This window comes from Phyllostomus discolor, chromosome 14, assembly GCF_004126475.2.
Source record: "Phyllostomus discolor isolate MPI-MPIP mPhyDis1 chromosome 14, mPhyDis1.pri.v3, whole genome shotgun sequence".
NCBI classification, from domain to species: domain Eukaryota; kingdom Metazoa; phylum Chordata; class Mammalia; order Chiroptera; family Phyllostomidae; genus Phyllostomus; species Phyllostomus discolor.
In genome coordinates, this window is record NC_040916.2 from 1,331,211 (window position 1) to 1,356,581 (window position 25,371).

Consider the following 25,371-nt stretch of genomic DNA (forward strand, 5'->3'; position numbering starts at 1 on the left):
ATGTCCTTTGAATTTTCAGTCATTGTATCTAGAAAAGATTCAAGGTAAAAAATTCTCTGACAACACTCTGGCTATTATCTTGGTAGCTGCTGACTTAAAATTTAGTACCACCCTATCTCCTCAGTCCTTTTAGACTGACAAAGTTTTTCCAGTCTCTAAGCATTGTTTACCATTATCAGTATGAGTATCAGGGAGCATACTTGGGACAGATGGGAGGGCATAATGAGAAAATTTTAAACCTTTGAGACTTAATACTTGGACCTCTGACCTCTTGCCACTTTTATAGTTTTACAAGAATGTTTATTGGCTCTCATGACACAGAAAACCTGGTTAGAGGAGGTTAGGTAAAGAATGCATAACAGATGCTGTGGAAGTTTAGATTCATGTAAATCGTTAAAACAATGTTGTTTCACTCCATGAGTACTGAGAATCTATAGAGGAAGATTCAGTTCAGCACAGGCAGCTTCACTAAAAAGAAGTCTTCATTTAATTTTACAAGAGTGGGAGCAATTTGAAGGGTAACTGTATTTGGTCATGGTTATCAGGTCTGGGCAGATATGTTTGTCACACACTAATTTAATCTGCATTGCCCAGCTTGCCTGAACCTCTTCTTAGTTATCAGATTTTCCTCTCCTGGGCTCGGAAACTCCAAGAAATGCTTTATATAAAAAAAATTCTGTAGTCTTTTCAATTTGCATCATTAAAATTCATGTTTACTGTAGATTTTCTGGACACCAATTTTCTCTGCTCATTTAACAACAGGAACAATATGTTAATTTTAATGCAAGACTATTTTTTTGGAAGAGAGGTCATCATTATTTCATTATTAAAATATTATTTTTGTTTCTCCATAATTAGTTCTTATTTTAAAATATATCTAATTTTTGTCTCCTAAATGGGTGAGAATATTAGAAAATATTATTCAAAAATGTGAGAAAAACACTTTGCAGTTTATTGTATCTATATAAACTCTTACCACTTCAAGTTCTCTAAAGTTATTTGCCCCCTACCTCTATTTGAAAAATCATATATTATTAAATTGTGCAAACTTATAATAAAAAATAGAACTGTTTTTCCACATTATCTTCTTTTACTGTATCTTTATAATTTTATTTGTTTTTGTTTTATTTATTTAGTATTACTACATTGAATAAGAGAATCTAAAACCCATAATATTATTTTTTTACAGTGAAGGATGCAATTGAAATACAAAGAAAGCTTGAGATAATAGAGAGTGTGCTATTTTTTAAGCAGATGTGTGTAATTTGAAGTCTTAGTTCTACCATTTAATAATCAGGTGATCATTGGAAATTTGTTTAAATTTTATTGAGTATATGCAGGGGATAGTAGTGAGTAATCTACCTATTCCAGGAAATTGTTATATGACTCAATTTAGATGGTTGATTGAAAAACACTTCAGATTTAACAGAAAAAAATGTTAACTGATGTGTAGAAAGCCAGAAATACATATTTTAATTACTTCAAGTCATATATTTTATTCTGATTCATTAATTTTGAAAATCAGGATGTAAAAACCAGACATCTGATATGGGATAATTGTTCACAAAGCTAAATGCTTATATTTTAAAGAATGGTTTTCAATGTATCATTAGAAAGAGATATATTGAAAATCTTACTTAAAATTCTTTTATGTTCCCATGCAATAATAATCTCTGAGCACAGCAACCTGGAAAGAAACTATATACAACATGTACAATGTCTATAGACTTGATTAAAACAATTCTTTCACCAGCCAAGATGGAGGCATAGGTAGAAACCCTTCACTTCCTCACACAACCAAAAGGAGGATAACAACCAATCTAAAATCACTAAACAACCAGAAGTGCCAGAAAATCAAACTGCATGAAACTCTGACAACCATAGAATTAAAGATACCATCAAACAGAACAACCAGACCAGTAGGCAGTGGAGGGAGACAAACAGCGATGAGGCAGAAGACCACAGGGATGGGGCTGGCTTCAGTAAGGTAGCAGGCTGAGTGGGAGGGGCTGACTTAAGGGGAAACTGAGATTCAGAGGTGGCTGTGGAATACGTTGATTTCCACAGTGGGAGAAACTCCCAGCATGACACGAGTTCATTGAAAAGTGTACTAGAGATGATCAGGAGAGCTGCATTGTTCCCTATCTAGCCCCTCTCCAACAGGCAGTGCCACAGCACAGCAAGGAGGTTTGCCCTGCCTGGGTGAATACCTAATGTCCCATCACCTTACAAATTAACAAGCACATCGAACAAAGTAATGGGGCCAAAATGAAAGAACAGAGCAAAATCTCAGAAAGAGAGGTAAGCGATGAGGATATAGCCAACCTGTTTGAAGCACTGGTAATGAAAATGCTCACAGAACTGATGGAGCTTGGTCCAAAAATGAAAGATACCCAAAATGAAATAAAGCAAAATATTGACTTCTGGCCAAGATGGAAGCATAGGTAAACACACTGTGCCTCCTCGCACAACTAAAGGGACAACAACAAACTTAAAAACAAAATCAACCAGAACTGACAGAAAATTGAACTGTATGGAAGTCTGATAACCAAGGTGTTAAAGAACATTCATCCATACCAGTAGGAGGGGCAGATATGGGCAGCTGGGCAGGGAGGACATGTGGCAAGGTGGTAGCTGGTGGACCGGGCAAGGTGGTGGCTTATGGACTATGTGGTCGCACATTTGAGTGCAGGTAAACTAGGAGGAACAACTAGGAAGCAAGATAGGCCATGCAACCCAGGGTTCCAGTACGGGGAAATAAAGCCTCACAAACTTCTAACTTAAAACACCCATGGGGTTTGAGGAGACAGTGGAAGAAGCTCCCAGCCTCAGAGGAGAGTTTGTTGGAGAGATCCACAGGGTCATTGAATGTACACAGACGCACCCACCCAAGAATTAGCACTGGAAGGACCTGATGTGATTGTGGGTAGCTGGGGAAGTGACTGAAAACTGGCAGAGAGCAGAGCACATGGCACTGTTCCCTCTCAGACCCATTCCCTACATACAGTATCACAACTCAGTGACATGGGGTGCCCCAGCCTGGTGAACACCTAAGGCTCTGCCTCTTAATATGTAACAGATGTGCCAAGACAAAAAATAAAAAAAAAAAAATGGCCCAAACAACAGAACAGAACAAAGCCCCAGAAAAATACAAACAAGTGACAAAGATATAGCCAACCTATCAGATGCACAGTTCAAAACACTGGTTGTCAGGATGCTCCACGAACTCACTCAATACTTCAACAGCATTAAAAATACCCAGGCAGCAATGAAGGTTGCATTATGTGAAATAAAGAAAATCTACAGGGAACAAAGGGTGGAGGGAAGGAAACCAAGACTCAAATCAATGGTTTGGAGCAGAAGGAAGAAAGAAATATTCAACTAGGCCAGAGTGAAATAAGAATTCAAACAATGAGGAGAGGCTTAGGAATCTATGGGACAACTTTAAACTATCTAACATTTGAATCATAAAGGTGCCAGAAGGAGAAGAGGAAGAGCAAGAAATTGAAAATTTATTTTAAAATATAATGAAGGAGAACTTCCCCAATCTGGCAAGGGAAATAGACTTCCAGGAAGTCCAGGAAGCTCAGAGAGTCCCAAAAAAGTTGGACGCAAGAAACATGGCAGCTTTGCTTGAGGGAGCGTGATTCCCGTCTTCTGTGCAGGGGACAGAAACTCGTGGATCGGTGGAGGAACAGAGCAAGTGGCCTAGGTTACTGAAACATTTTTGAAAACAGGACATCAAAAATTATAGTGGACACTGAAAAACCAAATGAGAAGGGGGAAGTTGTGAACACCAGAATACACGAAGGAGACTGCACCACTGAATCTCACAGGCATTCTACCACAGAAGTTCACATCATAAACACAGGGAACAAGAACAGATCAATTTAAGAAACAGAAGCAAACAAGAATAATCTCACGAACAATGAGAAAACAAAGAAACAATTCTGAAATTAAGGGAAAGGAGGAAATCTCAGAAAAAAATGCTAAACGAAATAGAGGCAACTCAACTATCAGATACTGAGTTCAAAACAATGATTATCAGGAAGGTCAATGAACTCACAATGAGCTACCAGAAACTAGAGGGAAGGTACAATGATCTCACTGAAAACCATATAAACATGAAAAAGGAAATAGAAACTCTCAACAAGGGCCAAGAAGAAATGAAGAATGCCATTTCTGAACTGAAGAACACAGTAGAAGGAATGAAAAGCAGGATTCATGAAGCAAAAGATCGGATTAGTGAGCTAGAGGACAAAGTAGAAAACAACACCAGAAAGAGCAAGAAAAGGAAAAGAGGCTCAGAAAGAATGAAGAGGGATTAAGAGAAATGCAAGATGATATGAAATGTAATAATATCCATATAATAGGGATGCCACAAAGAGAAGAAGAAGAGCAAGGGATAGAAAACCTATTTCAAAAAGTAATGATGGAAAACTTCCCCATTCTGATGAGAGGAAAAAGTCACACAAATCCAGGAAACATAGAGAGTCCCAATCAAGAGGAACCCAAAGAGGCCCACCTCAAGACACATCATAATTAAAATGGCAAAATTTCAAGACAAAGAGAGAATATTAAAGGCAGCAAGAAGGAAAGAGCAAGTAACATACAAGGGAGCCCCAATAAGGCTAACAGCTGACTTCTCAATGGAAACACTCCAAGCCAGAAGAGAATGGCAAGAAATATTCCAAGTAGTGAGAACCAGAGGTCTGCAACGAAGGCTGCTTTACCCAGCAAGGCTCTCAATCAAGATAGAAGGCCAAATAAAAAGCTGCCCAGACAAAAGAAGTCTAAAAAAACACACCTCTACCAAACCAGCTCTGCAAGAGTTTTCATCAACAAAAAAAGAGAGAAGACCCAAATAAACACAATCAGAAATGAAAGAGGACAGATTACAACAGACACCACAGAAATACAAAGAATTGTAAGAAATTACTATGAAGAACTGTATGCCAAGAAATTTGAAAACCTAGGTGAAATGGACAAATTTCTAGAAAAAAATAATCTTCCAAAACTCAATGAAAAAGAAGCAGAAAGCCTGAACAAACCAATAACAGCAAAAGAACTTGAAGCATTAAACAAAAAACTCCCAACACACAAAAGCCCTTGGCCAGATGGTTTCACAGGAGAATTCCACAAAGCATTTAAGGAAGAGCTAACCCCTACCCTTCACAGGTTATTCCAAAAAATCCAAAAAGATGGGAGGCTCCAAAATTCTTTTTATGAGGCCAACATTATCCTAATTCCAAAACCAGATAAAGATAAAACAAAGAAAGAAAACTTCAGGCCAATATTGTTGATGAACATAGATGCTAAAATCCTCAACAAAATACTGACAAACCACATCCAATAGTACATTAAGAAGATCATACATCATGACCAAATGGGATTCATTTCATGGATGCAAGGATGATGCAATATTTGTAAATCAGGAAATGTAATACATCACATAAATAAAAGCAAAGACAAAAACCACATGATTATATCAATAGATGCAGAAAAAGCATTTGATAAGATACAGCACCCATTTATGATAAAAACACTCAGCAAAGTGGGAATAGAGGGAGCATTCCTCAACATAATAAAGGCCATATATGAGAGACCTAGAGCCAGCATAATACTCAATGGCCAAAAACTAAAATCTTTTCCACTAAGAACAGGAACAAGACAAGGATGTCCACTTTCACCACTTCTATTCAATATAGTACTGGAAGTTTAGCCACAGAGATTAGACAAGAAAAAGAAATAAAAGGCATCCAAATCAGAAAGGAGAAAACAAAACTGTCACTGTTTGCAGATGACATGATAGTCGACATAGAAAATCCTATAGACTCCACAAAAAAACTGCTTGACCTAATAAATGAATTTGGCAAAACAGCGGGATACAAAGTCAATATCCAGAAATCAAAGGCATTTCTGTACACCAACAATGAAACAGCAGAAACAGAGATCAAGGAAAAAATCCCATTTGAAATAGCAAAAAGAAAAATAAAATATCTAGGAATAAACCTAACCAAAGAGGTAAAAGACCTGTATTCAGAAAATTATATAACACTCAGGAAAGAAATCAAGGAAGACACAAAGAAATGGAAACATATACTGTGTTCATAGATTGGAAGAATTAATATCATCAAAATGTCCATACTACCCAAAACAATTTACACATTCAATGCAATTCCTATTAAAGTACCAATGGCTTATTTCACAGACATAGAACAAACACTTCAAAAATTTATATGGAATGATAAACGACCCCGAATAGCTGCTGCAATTTTGAGAAAGAAGAGTAAAGTAGGAGGGATCACAATACCCGACACTAAACTATACTACGAGGCCACTGTAATCAAAACAGCCTGGTACTGACATAAAAACAGGCACATAGACCAAAGGAACAGCACAGAGAGCCCAGAAATAAGCCCAAGTCTCTATGGTCAATTAATATTTGACAACGGAGGCAGCAACATAAAATGGAATAAAAATAGCCTCTTCAACAAATGGTGTTGGGAGACCTGGACAGCCACGCACAAAAAAATGAAACTTGAGCACCAACTTACACCATATACAAAAATAAATTCAAGGTGGATAAAAGACTTAAATATAAAACGTGACACCGTTAAAGTCCTAGAGGAGAACGTAGGTAGGAAAATGTCAGATATTTCACGCAGAAACTTTTTTACTGACTTGTCCCCTAGCGCAAGGGACATAAAGGAAAGAATAAACAAATGGGACTTTATCTAAATTAAAAGCTTCTGCACAGCTAAAGAAAACAGTATCAAAATTAAAAGAGAACCAACTGTATGGGAAAACATATTTGCCAATGATACCTCAGACAAGGGTTTAATCTCCAATATATAAAGAACTTACAAGACTGTACACTAAGAAGACAAGGAATCCAATTAAAAAATGGGCAAAGGACTTGAACAGACACTTCTCCAAGGAGGACATACAGAAAATTCAAAGACACATGAAACGATGTTCAATATCGCTAGCTATCAGAGAGATGCAAATTAAAACCACAATGAGATACCACTTCACACTAGGCAGAATGGCCATCATAAACAAAGCAACAAACAACAAGTGTTGGAGAGGTTGTGGAGAAAAGGGGACCCTAGTGTACTGTTGGTGGGGCTGCAGCCTGGTACAACCACTATGGAAAGCAGCATAGAACTTCCTCAGAAAACTAAAAATGGATCTGCCTTTTGACCCTGCGATTCCACTGCTGGGACTCTATCCTAAGAATACTAAAACACCAATTCAAAAGAAGCTATGCATCCCAATGTTCATAGCAGCACAATTTACAATAGTTAGATGCTGGAAGCAACCAAGATGCCCATCAGTAAATGAATGGATCAAAAAACTATGGTACATTTACACAATGGAATTCTATGCAGCAGAAAGAAAGAAGGAGCTCCTACCCTTTGCAGCAGCATGGGTGGAGCTGGAAAACATTATGCTGAGCGAAACAAGCCAGGCAGTGAAAGACAAATACCATATTATCTCACCTTTAACAGGAACCTAAATAAGAAAACAAAGAAACAAGCAAAATGTAGCCAAAGACACTGAAATAGAGGTCAGGCTGACTGTGCCCACAGAAGAGAGTAGAGGGAATTTCAGGGGACAGTGGGAAGGGTTCATGGGAACAAACTTAAAGGACACATGGTCAAAAACTAAGGGGAGGGTGGTAATGGGGGGGAAGTAGGGGGGGTGGGGGGGCCTGGATTGGTAGTAAGAAGGAGAAAACTGTATTTGAACAATGATTAAAATAAAATTTAAAAAATAATAAATAAAAATTAAAAAATAAGTAAATAAAATCTTCAAAAACTAAAGCATGTAATTTTATAACCATTATGTTATATACCTGAAACTAATAGAAAATAATAGTGAGTGTAAGCTGTAATTGAAAAAATAAAATTTAAATTAAAAAATTCAAAGTAGAAAGTAAGTAGTGTCATAAGAGAGGTATAGATAAAATGCAATGACACTTCACGAAAGTTACTTCCTATAGTCTGTAGTCAGAGTACTTGGGTCCAAGTCCTTATTTGATTACTTTTATGAGTAAGTTATTTGTCTGTTCTTTGTCTCAGTGTTTTCAACTGCAAACTAGAAATGAGGATACCACTGAAGTAAAGTAATAGGTGTAAAAACACCATATACCTACACATAGACTCAATTCATGTTAGTTATAAGTAAAATCATTATTTAGCTTCATTCCTTAGAGGAATGAATAATACAAAATATGTGTTCATTATATGAATTTAAGCTTAGCATGATCTATAATGATAAAACAGCACTACTACATGTTATTGTGGTGAGACAAACATGTAATATAAAGTTTGGACACATTTTGGTTACTTGTCCTAGCCAGTTCCATGACCTTAGATGTCTATTTGCCTCAGTTTGTTTGATCTGCACAATAGGTATGATAATATAGATTATACTAGTTTGTTAGTAAGACTGAGGAACCCCAAACCTTCAAGCCCATATTAACAGGTGTGGCTTTGTTTTTGGTTGTTTGGTTTTTGGTTATTTGTCCACTGTGCAACCTACAAAGTGAAAGGGAAAAATATATTTTATTTTATTCTTATTACATATCTTGTACACCCACCAAATACACATACACATATATATTCTTTTCTTTCTCATTATGTTTGGCCAAAGCCATTTTTTACCTAGTCAAAGTGTTCTGGATCTTATAGTTGATGAGCTACAGTTGGACAAAACTTTTATCTATAGTATATGGTATTGCTTTGAGCTCTCTGACATCAAATTTCATACTCACATCTGTCTAGAACCCTCTTCTGTCTTCTGGCAAATGGATTAGAACACATACCACCACCATGGAATTCTTAGTGGTTATAAGTAACTAGAGTCTCTCTACTAAAGTTTTTTTCCAGAGTTTCCATATGGATATTTTGAATATGAAAACAAAACAAAATAGTCCATTCCTTTTAAGATTGGTTAAGAAAAACAACTTGCATTTAGAAATGGTTTTCTAGAGTCTAAACTATACTTCCCTCATTAAGTCCTTAGGTCACACCATAGTCCAGATTTTGAAAACATGGGAAAGAGTCAAAATAGAAAGTAGTAAAAGAAAAATGAAAAAAGAAATAAGTGATAATAAGAAATAAGAAATAAGTGAAAGAAATATGTAAAAGTAAAAGAGCAATGAATGAAGAAACCTCTTGCTTCAGTCTTCTGACTATGTAAATTCTTGATTCATCTTCCTTTGACTCTGGAGTATGTCATTGTGTATGTTAATGTAACTTGTACCAATATTATTGTAACACTTATCACATGTCCTGTGTACATAATAATTTTTCAAGGTTTCTTGAAGAAATAAGTGAAAACAGGAAGTTTCACATCTGGATAATTATATGAAGAAAATAAAAATACTAATTCAAAATATATATGCATCCCATTGTATTCACTGCAGCATTATTTACAATAGTCAAAACAAGGAATCAACCTGTGTCTAACATTGGAAAAATAGATTTAAAAATAACCAGAACAGAGAGGGGAGGGAATTTCAGAGGAAAATGGGAAGGGTTTACAGGAACAAGTATAAAGGACACACGGATAAAAACGAGGGGGGGTGGAAATGGGAGGGAGGTGGGGAGCACTGGGGGAGTGGGCTGGGGTGGGAGTAAAAGACAGAAAACTGTACTTGAGAAACAATTAAAATTTTAAAAAGTTAAAAATATAGTTGAATAAGAATGCAAAATAAAATAAAAATGTGATATATATGATGGGATACTATTAAATCAAAAATAAGTAAAATCATTCCGTTTGCAACAACATGGATGGACCTGAGCCTTATGCTAAGTGAAATAAGTCAGATAGAGAAAGGCAAATACTATGTGATTTCTCCTCTATGTGGAAACTAAAAACAACAGGAAAGTTTATAGATACAGAGAACAGATTGGTGGTTGTCAGCAGTAGCAGGGGGGCCTTGGGAAGAAATAGGTTGAAAGGATCAAACAGTAATTAATTAATTAGTTAATTAGTTAATTAAATATGTCAACTACATAGGTGGTCATATACACGCATACTCAGGAGATCTGATGAATCAGTATTTAACTGCAACCATCTGGCATTAAACATCTGTTCCTCTTAATTCAAATTCATAAAAAATTTAAACTATGTATTCATTTTGACCCAGGAACCCTATTTTTAGAAATTTCTTTGATATACATATTAAAAAATCTATGTAGAAGATCCATTTCCACTGTGTAAGGGCAACCTTGTTAGCACTATAAAATTATGCACTGATATTTACAATATACTCTACCTTTACTATTTATGGCAAGATGTTTTCCTTACCACTCAATTGCATTATTTTTTCCTTTTCTGTTCTGCTCATTATGCTTTAAATCTGAGGGCAGACTATATTAAACATTACAAAAATTTATATAGGCAAACCACTACCTTAAGTTGATGGTAAAGTGTTAAAATATTATTTTTCATATCATTTATAATCTTGTCACAATCCATTTAACAAAGTTTACTTAGATTTCAATGAAAATTATCAAATTATCTCCCAGAGTAGGTATGTTTTCCCCTGTGATGAGATGAGGTTACCTTTACTATAATTAATATGTATGGTACTTAATTTCACGTGCCAACAGTGTGATATTTTAAACAAACAAAAAGGCTAAATCCACCAACTTGCTGCTGCCTAGATCTCTGAAGTTATAGTGATAGAGTAGGCAGTTAGGCAGATATAAGCCAAATAGGAAGGATAGGCCAGGTAGGTACAGGAGGTCAACAAGGCAGAAAGTCCTGTCTGCCTAGCTGTGGGCAAAACTGAAAAAACAAGTAATGTAAGGTAGGAGCTCAACCCCAGGGTGACCTTTCCTCCCCTTGCATGTTGTTAATCATGCATTTTATATCCTGTGACCTTTATATCTCTGGTCATGTGGTTCAGACTCTCCCCTACCTTTTCATACCTGGTTTGTTACTAGTCATGTGATAGACCCCCATAAAGGAGGAACAAGAAGGCCAGGTCATATGACTCCCGAACAAGTCCTTGCAAGACCACTCCCTTAAGCATTAAGCCCTCAGGACAATGAGGTTCTGGCTCACATGGAATAACCTTAAGAACAAAGCCAGGGATTTTCTAACCATAGGGATAGAGTTTAGGTCAAACTGGAGATAACAACTAGGCCTCAGTTTTACTTTAGCTTCAAGCTCAGAAAAGCAGCAAATCCAGATAAAGCCATGGCTGACATCAGGACCAGATGCACTAATGACTCCCTCCCCTAGCACCAACCAGTCAGAGAGATAATGACCCTGAAAGGACACACCTGTGAAGTTATCCTCCCTGAGGCCTCCCCTAAAATCCCCACCTTTGGAAAACACTTAAAACCCCTCAAGAAAAAGGACCCATTCTCTCTCTCTCTCTCTCTCTCTCTCTCTCTCTCTCTCTCTCTCTCTCTCTCTCTCTCTCAGTCTGCGCCCCTTTTCTCCCCCCACCCTTCCTCTCTCTCTTGCATGCCCACACCTTTCCTTCCTTTTTCCTCAAGGTATGTACTTTTGCTTAAATTCTCCTGAAATCAAAGGGCCTTTCTTTTGCCTTTGTAGCTTGTTTCCTGAGTCCACACAACCTGTTTGGCTCAGTTTTCCTACCTGTGTGACTTTTTAAATAAGCTTTCTCTTATAATTAGAGTTCTTGGCTCTAAAGTCTTCCTCAGCCAAACTCAAAGACAGATCTAATATTGCTAGTAACATTGGGTACCATTCTCCATTAATACTGGGATGCAGTATTTTTCTTCCTGGATTTAAAACAAAACAAAAAAGTTGTGCCTGAAAAAAAATTGTGAAGTGCAGAGTTGTTTAAATAGTGAACAAAGAAGAAATAAATGAAGTATTTCAATAGTGCTAATAAGAACTTCAGGGATTGTCTCTGCTGTTTAAATTGCTAAATAAAAAAAAGTTTTCCCTATCTCTCTGTTTTCTCAAAAATATAGTCACAAAATTAGGAAATGTAGAATGGTGGTTAAGAACAAGATTTTGAAGTAAGATAGACTGGGATTCATATTGTTATCCATCCCAAGTCCATGTACCCGATGCTTCAAAAAGGTCAAAATTGAAAATATCAGAATTTAAGAGTAAAAGAAAAGGTTTATTAATCAGTAAGTCACTAGCTTGAGAAGATGTGGGCACTTGCAGTTTCTCAAATCCATCTTCAACAAAGTTCAGGTTTCTTTTATGTCACAGGAAGGAAAAACGGGTGGCACAAGAGGTAATTGAAGAGCACAAATATCTGGACACCAACAAAGATTGGAAGAACATTAAATCTCCTTCCTCTGGGCCTCTTGACCCCTGCTGATTTGAGTCTAATCTTTTATACATATATTATGTACATAATATATTTATTTATATGTATAAATATGTACATATTTTATACATATAATATATATAAATATATACCTATATGTATTTATATATATTATTGACTTCCTATTACAGTTGTCTCATTTTTCTCTATCTTTTATTTCCTTTCACTTTGCACTTGCCCTCCCACCAGCATTTCCCCACTGTAATATATGTCCATGAGTTGTACATATAAGTTCTCTGGCTTCTATTTTTCCCATACTATTCTTAACCACTCCTGTGTATTCTGTACCTACCATTTATATTTCCTATCTCCTGTACCTTTACACCCATTCTTCCCATGTCCTCTCCCTGCTGATAATCCTCCATGTGATCTCCATTTCTGTGATTCTGTTCCTATTCTAGTTGTTTGTTTAGTTAGTTTGTTTAAATTTTTTTTATTGTTGTTCAGGTACAGTGTTCTGCCTTTTCCCCCCACCCCAGCCCAACCTGCCAGCCCTCTGCACCTCCCTCCCATTTCCACTTTGCCCCATTATTGTCAATATACCCTTTATAATTGTTCCTGCAAACCCCTCACCCTTTTCCCCTGAAATTCTGTCCTCTCTCCCCTCTGGTCACTGTCAGCCTATTCTCAATTTCAGTGCCTTTGGTTACATTTTTGGGGGGTTTTTTTTGTTTTTTTAGGTTTGATTGTTGATAGTTGTGTTTATTGTCATTTTACTATTCATATTTTTGATCTTCATTTTCTTAGATAAGTCCCTTTAGCCTTTCATATAATAATGGCTTGGTGATGATTACCTCCTTTAACTTGATCTTATCTGGGAAGCACATTATCTGCTCTTCCATTCTAAATGATAGCTTTGCTGGATAGACTAATCCTGGAAGTAAGTCCTTGCCTTTCATAATATTGTATACTTCTTCCCAGCCCCTTCTTGCCTTCAAGATTTCTTTTGAGAAATCAGCTGATAGTCTTATTAGAACTCCTTTGTAGGTAACTGTTTCCTTTCCTCTTGCTGCGTATAAGATTCTCTCCTTATCTTTAATCTTGGGTAACTTAATTACAATGTGCCTTGGTGAGTGATTCCTTGGGTTCAACTTCTTTGGGACTCTCAGCTTCCTGGATTTCCTGGAAGTCTATTTCCCTCACCAGATTGAGGAAGTTCTCCATTATTTTTTCAAATAAGTTTTTAATTTCTTCCTCTTCCTCTTCTTCTTCAGGCACCCCTATGATTTGGATGCTGGAATTTTTAAAGTTGCCCGGAGGTTCCTAAGCCTCTTCTCATTTTTTTTGAATTCTTGTTTTCTCATTCTATTCTGGTAGAATGTTTATTTCTTCCTTTTGCTTCAAATTATTGATTTGAGTGATGGTTTCTTTCCCTTCAGTGTTAGTTCCCTGTATATTTTGCTTTATTTCACTTTGCATCGCCTTCACTTTTTCCTCTATTTTGTGACCATACATAGCCATTTCTGTGAGTATCCTGTTTATCAGTGTTTTGAACTCTGTGTCTGATAGGTTGGCTATCTTTTCATGGCTTAGTTCTATTTTTGGAACTTTGATCTGTTCTTTCATTAAGGCCATATTTCTTTTTCTTGGTGCACCTGTTACATTGTAAGGGGTGGAGCCTTAGGTATTCACCAGGGCAGGACATCTCACTTCATTGCATTGTGGTTTTGTACATGGCAGGAGGGGTCAGAGAGGGAGTAATGATGTTTGCTTAGCTCTGGGGCAGCTTTCAGTCACTTCCCCTGCTACCCACAAGCAAATTGGGCCCTTCTAGTGTTGATTCCTGGGTAGGTGACTTTGTGTACATTCTAGGACCCTGTGGGTCTTCCCAATGAACTCTACTATGAGGCTGGGAGTTTCTTCCACTGCTGCAACCACCGATTTTTACAGCCAGAGGTTTGAGGCTTTGTTTCCTCACTGCTAGAACCCTGGGTTGCATGGTCTATCTCACTCCCCAGTTGTTCCTTCCCATTTATCCACACCCAAATGTGGGACCACCAAGTCCAGCAGCTGCCATCTTCCCCAATATACTCTGTGAGCTGCCACCTCTCCTGCCTGGTCCTCCAATGCCCCACTTGCCTCATGCCCTCTCTGCCCTTGCTGCCCATCTCTTCCCTCCTACCTGTCTGAGTGAATATTTCTTCCTTACCTCCTTGGTTATTGGATTTCCATACAGTTTGGTTTTCTAGCAGTTCTGATTATTTTTTGTTTTTAAGATTTTCATTGTCCTTTTTGTTGTACAAGAAAGAATGTGTATCTACGTACATTTCCATTTCCATCTTGGTTGGAAGTCCAAGGAGTCTTTACTCAAAGTCTATGTAATTTTGGAAGAATGGCAGGCTTTTCCCTCAGAGACTATTCCCTCTAAAGCACCCAAAGACAAACAACCCCATCATTATTTGCCATTTTAATTCAAAGCTGCACCTATAGTTTCTTCTCCCTTCTAAACACTGTCCTTTAAGTAACACAGGTGGCTGCAGCATGGCCATCCAGGCCAGCTTTAGACATCTTTTGTAGTCTATGCATATGCTGGAGTCCTATTTGCCGCATGTTTCCCTTTCCTTTGTTCCTGCCTGCTGGCTTAGCATCTGCACCTCATCCCTCCAGCTGTCAGCTTTGCTGTACACATGGCCAAGCAGGACTGTGTAGCATAGTGCCACACCAGTCACCCATGCTACTGCCACTTCTCATGCTATGTTGTGGGGCCCAGGAATGCTGCCAGACCACACAGTCTCCAGGGAACATCAGTCCAGGAGTGCTCTGGTCCCTGACCAGGAAAGTATGGAAAACAAGAAAGGAAAGGGTTCAAATTTCCACTAATTCTCCATTTAAAAATCCTAGCCCCAAATTCTATATGCTTCAGAAATAAGAAGGAGGGCCTTATTTTCCTCTGTCCAAACATTTCACTAGCTTGTTGCATGTTCCATTCAGGTGCCTCCTTCTGCTGCCATGTTAACCTGCACAATACATGTGTGCTGTGACCTTTTCAGCCTGTGCATACTTGGTATAAGCCTCCTTCTGCTGTATCACAAGATGAACTAGTTGGTTTATCCTTACCTCATGTGTAGAAATATATCATATGCAGGCTGCTGTTTCAATCCTACTACCTCTAGCACTTTCTCACTATTTCCTTTCCTGGGGCCTGTGAAAGCTCTTGTGTTGCCTCAGAGGTCCCTCCTCATTTACCAGATCCACTTTATAACAGCACTTCCCCCATCCAGTCTGAATCTCAGATATTTTTAGGTTACTATGAATCTGTGTTGAAGTTTCAGGGGACAACACCTCATGACATGCAGGAACCCCATGAGAATTCCAACTCAATTGTAATTAAACAATTGGCTCACCTGTTCGCTGGCCACCTATATTAATTTATTTCCATGCAAAATTAGAACATGCTGGCTTTAAAAGTAAACTGAATAAATAAGAAGCATATCTTGCTTTGGAAACCAGAAACTTCTAGGAGGAGCACAAATAAATTATTTAAAAATATCAATTAATAAGAGTGAGGGCAAGGCAGGGGAGAGCAATGGGGGAAAAGGCAGGACAGCTGTAACTGAACAACAATAAAAAAGGAAATAATAAAACATTTCACAAAAATAAATCTCAAATTCAAGTTAAAAAATTTAGAGACTATCTCTGAACTAAATTAGCTTTTAAAGCTACTAAATTAGCTTTTGAAGCTATATGTATGCCCCCACCCCATTTTTCCCCCTTCTACAGCTCCTCCACTATATTCTTTGGTCTCTGAGCTTCTTTGTCTGGACTTGACCTCCTCCTCTATTCTTCCTTCCCTTTCTATTTTCTTTTTCTTTTGTTTTTATTCTTTAAATTTTATTTTAATTGTTGTTCAAGTACAGTTTTCTGTCTTTTACTCCCATCCCAGCCCACCCCTTAACCCTCCCCACCTCCCCCCATTTCCAGCCCCCTTAGTTTTTATCCATGTGTCCTTTATACTTGTTCCTGTAAACACTTTCCCCTGAAATTCTCTCCCGTCTCACCTCTAGTCACTGTCAGCCTATTCTCTATCTCAGTGTCTTTGGTTATATTTTGCTTGTTCATTTGTTTTTTTGTTTAGGTTCCTGTTAAAGGTGAGATCATATGATATTTGTCTTTCACCACCTGGCTTATTTCACTTAGCATAATGCTGTCCAGTTCCATCCAGTTCCTGTTGCAAAGGGTAGGAGCTCCTTCTTTCTTTCTTTTCTTTCAATCTCCTCTACTACCACTTTCTACTGACCTAGGGGAAAATGAGAACAGGAATTCAGACAAGGATAATCCAGAAATTTTAGCAGCCTCCTTTGGAGAAAAGTTCATTTTAGGCATAGGGAAACCAGCAGTTGTATATGTTCCTTGGACTAGAACAGAAGTAAGAAATCTGCCTAAAAATTTCTACCATTTTTTCCAGGACCCAGATGGTTTTACAAAAAAATTAACTTAACTGTTAGAACATGTAATTGTGGCTATTCTGACCTATTCCAGTTAATATACCTACTAGTTTCTGTGTGTGGGTGGGGGGGGGGGGGGAAGGAATAGAATTACTAAATAGGGTTTAGAGAAAAAACTCCTGTACTGTAGTCTGTTCATCTTAAGAAGGATTACAGGAAACTGAAATAGGATTTAGAAAGAGAAAAAAAAAAGAAGCAAGCATAGGCCTCTCTGAGGATTAAACAAAATGTTTCCCCTCCTCTCTGCTAGTAGTTTAACAGAAATTAAATTTACCATAAAAAAGGGAAAATTACTAAAGCCCTTATAAATACTGACGTTCTTTATTTGTTCCTAACCACCTAACTAAATTGCCTCCTCCCTCAGATTATAGCTTCTGAGCAAAGGGTAAGGATATCTAATCAATCAATGCCTGTTTTTAAATCAGAATCTGCTCACTTCCAACTAGTTATAGGGAAAAATATATTTTTCCCCAATTACCTCAAAGAGTAAATTGAAACCAGTGATGGCGACATATTCTTTTTTCACAAGGGTGAAATGTATTTAGAAATAAATAAATTGGTCACTGGAATGATTAGGAAAACAATTATTTTAAAGGAACTTCCACAAGAAGAAAATAAGATTGAGACTAAAGATTTGTTGAAGGACATTCCAATACAACTTCAGGCCTTTTCCAGTCACCAATACACTTTAGGGACAAGCTGGAATTTAGCCAATTATACAAGATTACATGAAAAGTGAACTTACAATTCCATATACAAGCCCCTATTATTTCCCTATCCTTCCAGTACAGAAACTGAATGGGAAAGGATAGATATTTGCTCAGATATTTAAATTTCATATAATTTACCTATAAAAGTTATATTTGTTTGAATAAGTTCAAATCACCTATATTAGTCATTAAAAGAGAAAAATAATTTAAATTGATTTTCTCTATGTTTTTATTTATTTTAATTGTTGTTCAAGCACAATTTTCTGTCTTTTACTCCCATCCCAGCCTATTCCCCCAGCCCTCCCCACCTCCCTCCCATTTCCACCTACCCCTAGTTTTTGTCCATGTGTCCTTTATACTTGTTCCTGTAAAGCCTTCCCATTGAATTTCTCTATTTTTTTAGTGCTCTTATGGACATACAGATCTTTAAACTTATTTTTAATTGTTGTCTTTTATATTTTCAATTATTCTTTTATATTTTACTCCAGATATTTTTGAAAGCAATCTTGTTTTTAGGATACAAGATATTCCATTCTTTCTTTGAATGTTTCATTCTCCATATATAGAATAAGCTCTTCTTTTAAATGTTTTCATGCATTTGGCATAAGAAACAAACACGATAGAGCAATGGAACAGAACAGAGAGCCCAGAAATAAACTCAAGTCTCTACAGTCAATTAATATTTGACAAAGGGGGAAGAAGCATAAAATGAAGGAAAAATAGCCTCTTCAACAAATAGTGTTGGGAGATATGGACAGCTACAAGGAAAAAAATGAAACTTGATCACCAACTTACACCACACACAAAAATAAATTTAAGGTGTATAAAAGACTTAAATATAAGTCACAACACCATAAAGTCCTAGAGGAGAACTCCTAGAGGAGTCCTAGGCAGGAAAATTTCAGACATTCCATGCAGCAACATCTTCACAGATATGTCCCCTAAAGCAAGGGACATATGGAAAAAATAAACAAATGGGACCTCATGCAATTAAAAAGCTTCTGCATGGCTAAAGAAAACAGCATTAAAATGAAAAGGGAACCAACAATTTGGGAAAACACATTTGCCAGTGATACCTCAGACAAGGGTTTGAACTCCAAAATATATAAAGAACTCACATGACTCCACACCAGGAAGACAAACAACCCAACTTAAAAATGGGCAGCAGATCTGAACAGACACTTCTCCAAGGAGGACATACAGAAGGCCCAGAGACATATGAAAGGATGCTCAGCATCACTAGCCATCAGGCAGATACAAATTAAAGTCACAATGAAATACTACTTCACACCAGTCAGAATAACCATCATAAACAAATCAACAAACAAGTGCTGGAGAAGTTATGGAGAAAAGGGAACCCTCGTGCACTGTGGGTGGGAATGCAGACTGGTGCAGCCACTGTGAAAGAATATGGAATTTCCTCAGCAAACTAAAAAGGGAACTGCCTTTTGACCCAGCAACTCCGCTGCTGGAATTATACCCTAAGGACACTGAAACGCTAGTTTAAAAGAACCTATGCACCCCAATGATCATAGCAGCCCACTTTATAATAACCAAGTGCTAGAAGCAACCAGAGGTATTAAACACTAGTTCAGTTTGGAGATTTATTATAAAAAACCCCAGTCATTTTGCCTGGTGTCTGCCCCTCTTCTGTTCCTATCAAGGAAAGTGGCTAAGGTCCTTGCATCTTTGTGGTCACAGAGGAAGTGGTCCCATTCATAGCTATTGTAGTTTTGGAGGCTTCCTAGGGGTTTTATATAATGGAGATTCCATTTGTAGTTGAGGGGTGACAGAGGTCAAGTGCCAGGGATGGCTCAGGTTGTAGATGAAACACCTTAATCTAGTTTACAAACATCTCCATCTTTAGATAAAGGTTGAGCCAGAACTGATGTGCCATCTTCTTACTCAGAGATACTGAGCAAATAAGGAGGCAGGCATTCCTGAGATTCATTTGTTTGTTTATTAATCCCCCCAAAATTTCAAAATAAACAACACAAAAAACAAGTGTACATAACACTGATTGCATGAGTTTTTGTAAAAACGTTACATCTAAATTTATATTGACATTTTTTTCAGCTTATTTTTGTTTAGTGTTATTTATTCTAATTTTTTCATGTGCAATCATTTTAATTTATTTGACAAATAAAGACTTGTATTTTGGAAAAGATATAAGACACTGAAGGAAGAAAATTGAAGAAGATACAATTATTAGAAACATATACTGTGCTCATGAAAAGGGAAAATTAGCATCATTAAAATCCACACACTACCTGAAATAAATCTATAGATTTAATGTAATTCTTATCAAAATACCAATGGTATATTTTATAAAACTATAACCAATATCCAAAAATTTATATTAAACCAAAAAGACCCTGAATAACCACAACAATCTTAAAGATAAGGGCAAAATCAGAGGTATCATGTTACCTGATATCAAACTATACTATGAGGCTATGATAATTATGTAGTAATATGTCAGCATGGTTCTGACATAAAAACCAACGCATAGATCAATGGAATTGTACAGAGAACCCAAAAATAAACTCACATCTATATGGTCAGTTAACCTATGACAAGGAAGGAAAGAACATACAATGTGGTAAAGAAGCTTTGGGCACGGCAGGGAAGGAAGCCATATGTGGGGGGATTGGAACAAATGTAATTGAACAACAATAAAAAAACTTTTAGGAAAACTAAATATATGCATGAAAATATACCATATACAAAATAAACTCAAAATGAACTAAGGTAAATGATTACTTTGGGTTTTCCAGTCAAGATGGTAGCTTAGGTAAATGCAGTCCTCACATTCTCCCACAACCACATCAGAATTACAACTAACCTACAGAAAAACCATCACTCAGAACAACTTGAAATCTATCTGAGTAGAAGTCCTATAACTAAGGATAAAAAGAACAAGGCACATTGAGACTGGTAGCAGGGGCAGAAATGCAAATGGGCTCTTTTCACACCCACATGTGGCAGATAAAAATTAGGAGAAATATTTTGACTGTCGAGGTCCTTCCTTAAAAGTAAGGTGCCCCAGCTGAATACCAGGCTCCCCGTCCAAGGGTTCCAGTGTTAGCTGAAGTCACTTATACTTCTGGGTGTAATAACCAGGGGAGATTGTGGTTGAGTGAGGCAAAGGGCTTCTGGAGTCCCAGGTAGTACTTGTAAAGGGCTTACATACTTAGACTAACTCATTGTGATCTCCAGCACTGAAGCAGCAGCTTGAAAAGTATCAGGGATGTATAGAGGAAAACTGAGTTGTCTTGCATAGGGCAAGAGCTGGGGAGACAATTTTCTACAAAACAAAAGTACTGGCAAAGGCCATTGTTTCTTTTCTGAGCTCTCCTTCCATGAGGGCTGAGTGTGTGCAGGTGTCATATCTGAGTATCCATCAACTTGGCTATCACTCTTTGCTCCACCTCAGTGATTCCCTAAGACCCTGTATCACCCAGTTTGTGGGCCCACCAAAGAAGTTTATAGTAGCTTTCTTATACAAATGGCCTATCATGGCTCATGTTTTAGACTTTTCTAAAAATCTCTTGAGCAAGCAGCATTTCAACTTGGCATGCCTCATACCTCTTGTTAAGTGGCCCCTAGCCCAGTATTAGTAAGAACTGGCTTTGGTTTGCAGTTTGGCACCAAGCCTAGCACAAGTAGTAGCCAACTCCAGATCACTTTGTAAATCATGCCAAATATCCCAGGCAGAATAAAGGCCATGGCTGACTTTGGATTCTGCTCCTCAGGAGGTCCCAGAGCCAGAACACCAAGTGGAAAACTTCAGACTATGTTGGAGTACCAAGCAACCACCTTCAAGAGTGACACCCTCAAGGGACAGACACAGCTGGCACCATAGCCCCTCTGAAGTAGATCCTGCTCTGTGGGGTGGACCCCTACACAACTGATCTTCCATGGAGATTTCAGCCTGTCCTTATAGCTGATGACCTGGCAGTAAATATCTTTCATTGACATTCCAACAGAAGCTCAAGTTCAACTGCAACAGAAGGGTGAATATAGCCTTCACAGAGGACTGAGGAGAGTGAACCTGGAGTGCCCAGATTTGATAAATAAGGAGGCTGTGCCCCCTGGACCCTACTATAAGGTCACTCTACCAAACCCAGGAGACATAATAACTTTATCACATATATAGAAAAAAAAACACAAGAAGGCTGCCAAAATAAGAAGACAAGGAATCATATCCTAAACAAAAGTACAGAAACTCCAGAAAAAAAACAAAAGAGCTAAACAAAGTGGAGACCAACAAATGACTATATGCAGAGTTATAAGGATGCTTAATGAACTTAGGACAAGAGTAGATGAAATTAATGAGAAATTCAACAAAGAGATTAAAAAACATAAAAACAAAACTAGGAAGCAAAAAAGAACTAGTCAGAAAGGAAAAGTATATGATTTGAGATAAAGAATATATTACAAGGAGTCAACAGTAGAGTAAATGATACAGGTGCTCAAATCAGAGGTTTGGAAGATAAGGAAGAAGAAAACACCCAATTAGAACATGGAAAAGGAAAAAAAATAACCCCCCAAAAAAAGAATGTAGTATAAAGAGCCTCTGGGACAACTTCAAATATACCAACACTTGCACCATTGGGGTGACAGAAGGAGAAGAGAGAAAACAAGGAATTGAAAACTTACAGTATTTTTTGGACTATAAGATGCACTTTCTCCTCAAATTTGGGAGAAAAATGGGGGTGTGTCTTATAACCCAAATGTAGCTTACCTGGCTCACTGTTGGCGGGGGCAGTGGTGGATCAAGGCCACAGGATGCAGGAGCCTCCTATTTTTCTTTTCTACTCTAAAACCTAGGTGTGTCTTATAGTCCGAAAAATATGGTGCATGATAAAATAGTAACAGAAAATTTTCATAACTTGGTGAAGGAAACAGATATAACAGTCTAGGAAGTACAGAGAGTCCCAAACAAAATAAACTTAAAGGGGCTCACACCAAGACACATCATAATTAAATGTCAAATGTTAAGACAAAGAATCTTAAAAGCAATAAGAGAAAAGCAGTTAGTTACCTACAAGTGAGCTCCCATAAGGCTATCTGCTAATTTTTCAACAGAATAATTTCAGTCCAGAAGTGATTGACAAGAAATACTTGAAATAATGAAAAGTAGAGATCTACAAGCCACTATTACTCAAAGCAGGAAAACTATTTTTAGAATCAAAAAACTTCTAAAGAGTTTCACACACAATATAAAACTAAAGGAATTCATTATCACCAAATTGGTACTACATAAAATATTAAAAAGTGTTCTTTAGAAAGAAGAAAAAAGATAAAAATAGGAATAATAAAATAACAATAAATATGAGTAATAAATAACAATAAAATGAATAATATGAAAAATAAAATGACAAAATGAATAATAAATAATTAATAATTAATAAAATGACTATATATCAATAATTTAGTATAAAAACAAACAAGCAAAACAGAAACACACTCATATATACAAGGAACATTTTGACAATTGCCCAATGGGAAGGAGTTGGAGGGATGGGTGAAGAAGGTAAAGGAATTAAAGAAAACAAATTGGGGTCAGGATGCATATAGATAGCAACCAAAAAATATTTATTTTACATCAATGCTTCTTTTCATTTCTCTCCCTCTTCCTTCCTTTCTGTCTAAAATTAATAAACATATCCTCAGGTAAGTATTTTAAAAAATATGAAAAATAAAAGTTGGTCATTGCACAATAGTCACAGAAATGTATAGTACAGTATAGAAAGTACGTCAATAATAATGTAATTACAATGTGTGGTGTCAGATGAGTATGTGATTTATTGGTTGATTATTTAGTAAGTTATATAATATCTAATTACTGGGTTGTACACCTGAAACTAATATATATTATGCCAACTGTAATTAAACATTTTCTAAAAATGTAATGCATTTTAAAAATGGATTCTAAACTCTTAAATGTAAAATTCTAAAACTCTTAAAAATAAAACACAGACAATAAACTTTCTGATATTTTTTAGAAATTTTTTTTGTGGTATATCTCCTCAGGCAAGGGAAACAAAACAAAAAATAAACAAATGAGACTACATCAAACAAGTTTTTTCACAGCAAAAAAGAAAATACTACCAACAAAACAAAAAGACAACATATTGAATGAGGAAAGATGTTTGCCAATGCTCTATCTGATAAGAAATTACTACATAAATTGTACAAAGAACTTATACTATTCGACACCAGAAATTAAACAATCAAATTGAAAAATGGGCAGAGGACCTGAACAGACACTACTCCAAAGAGAACATACAGATGGCCAATACACATACAAAAAGATTCTCCACATCAGTAGTCACCAGAGAAATGCCAATTAAAACAATCTCACACCTGTCAGAATGGCTATTATCAATAAACCAACAAAGTGTTGTTGAGACTGTGAAAAAAAAGAGAACCCTTGTTAATGTTAATAAGAATGCAGATTGGTGAAGACATGAATATAAACAGCATAAATGTATTTTAAAAATTAAAGTGGGCCCTGGCTGGTTGGCTCATTTGGTTGGAGTATCCTCCCATGTACCAAAACTTGGCAAGTTTGGTTCCAGATCAGCGCATATGCCTCAGCTGCAGGTTCAACACCTGGTCAAGGTGCTTATAGAAGGTAACTGACTGATGATTCTCACATCAAAGTTTCTCTCTCTTTCTCTCTTTCTCCTTTTTTCCTTATCTCTAAAAACCAATAAAACATATCCCTGGTGGAAGATTAAAAGTAATTAAAACAAAACTGCCTTATAACGAAGTGATTCCACTTCTGGGTATATATAAGAAGAAACCCAAACACTAATTTTAAAGAATATATGAACCCCGACCACTTCTGGCCAAGGTGGAGGTGTAGGTAAACACACTGTGCCTCCTTGTACAACCAAGATAGGGACAACAATGATTTAGAAACAGAATAACAACCAGAACTGATAGAAAATTGAACTGTATGGAAGTCGGACAACCAAGGAGTTAAAATAGACATATTCATCCAGCCCAGTAGGAGGGGCAGAGTTGGGAAGCTGGGTAGAGAGGGTCACGTGGCACAAAGAGCATTGGGACTGGGTGCATAAGACGGCAGGGGGCAGACTCTGGGCTTGCAAGCCATGGCTGGTAGACCTTGGCCGAGGGGTGGCAACTGGCAGACCCAGCAAGGCAGTGATTGTGAAGCAAGGCACTGCTCACAAGGTGGCTGGCTGACCAAGTGATCCTAGGGTCCAAGTGCCAAGAAATAGAATCTTGGGGCACCAATTGAAAACTCCTGTGAGGGTTGAGGTGCAGGGAGAGACTCCCAGCTTCACAGGAGAGTTTGCTAGAGAGACTCACAGGGTCCTAGAACATGCACAAACCCACCCACCTGGGAATCAGCACCAGAAGGGTCCAGTGTGCTTGGGGAAAGTTGTGGAAGGGACTGAAATCAGCAGAGAGTGGAGCAAGTGCCATTGTTCTCTCTCAGATCCCATCCCCACATATAGCATCACAACCCAGCAACTAGGTTGCCCCACCCTGGTGAACACCTAAGGCTCTGCCCCTCATACATAACAGTGAACAGACCCCCCCACCCAAAAAAAGAGATGGCTAAAACAGAAGAAAAAATGAAAGCCCCAGAATCCACCCTTTTAAGCAACTGAGAGATAGCCAGCCTATCAGATGCACAGTTCAAAACACTGGTGATCAGGAAACTCACAGAATTGGTTGATTTTGGTCACAAATTAGATGAAAAAAATGAAGGCTACATTAAGTGAAATGAAGAAGAATACACAGGTGATGGAAATACCAATAGTGATGGAAAGAACGCTGGGTATCACGTCAATGGAGTGGACCAGACGGAAGAAACAAACAACTACAAAGAAAA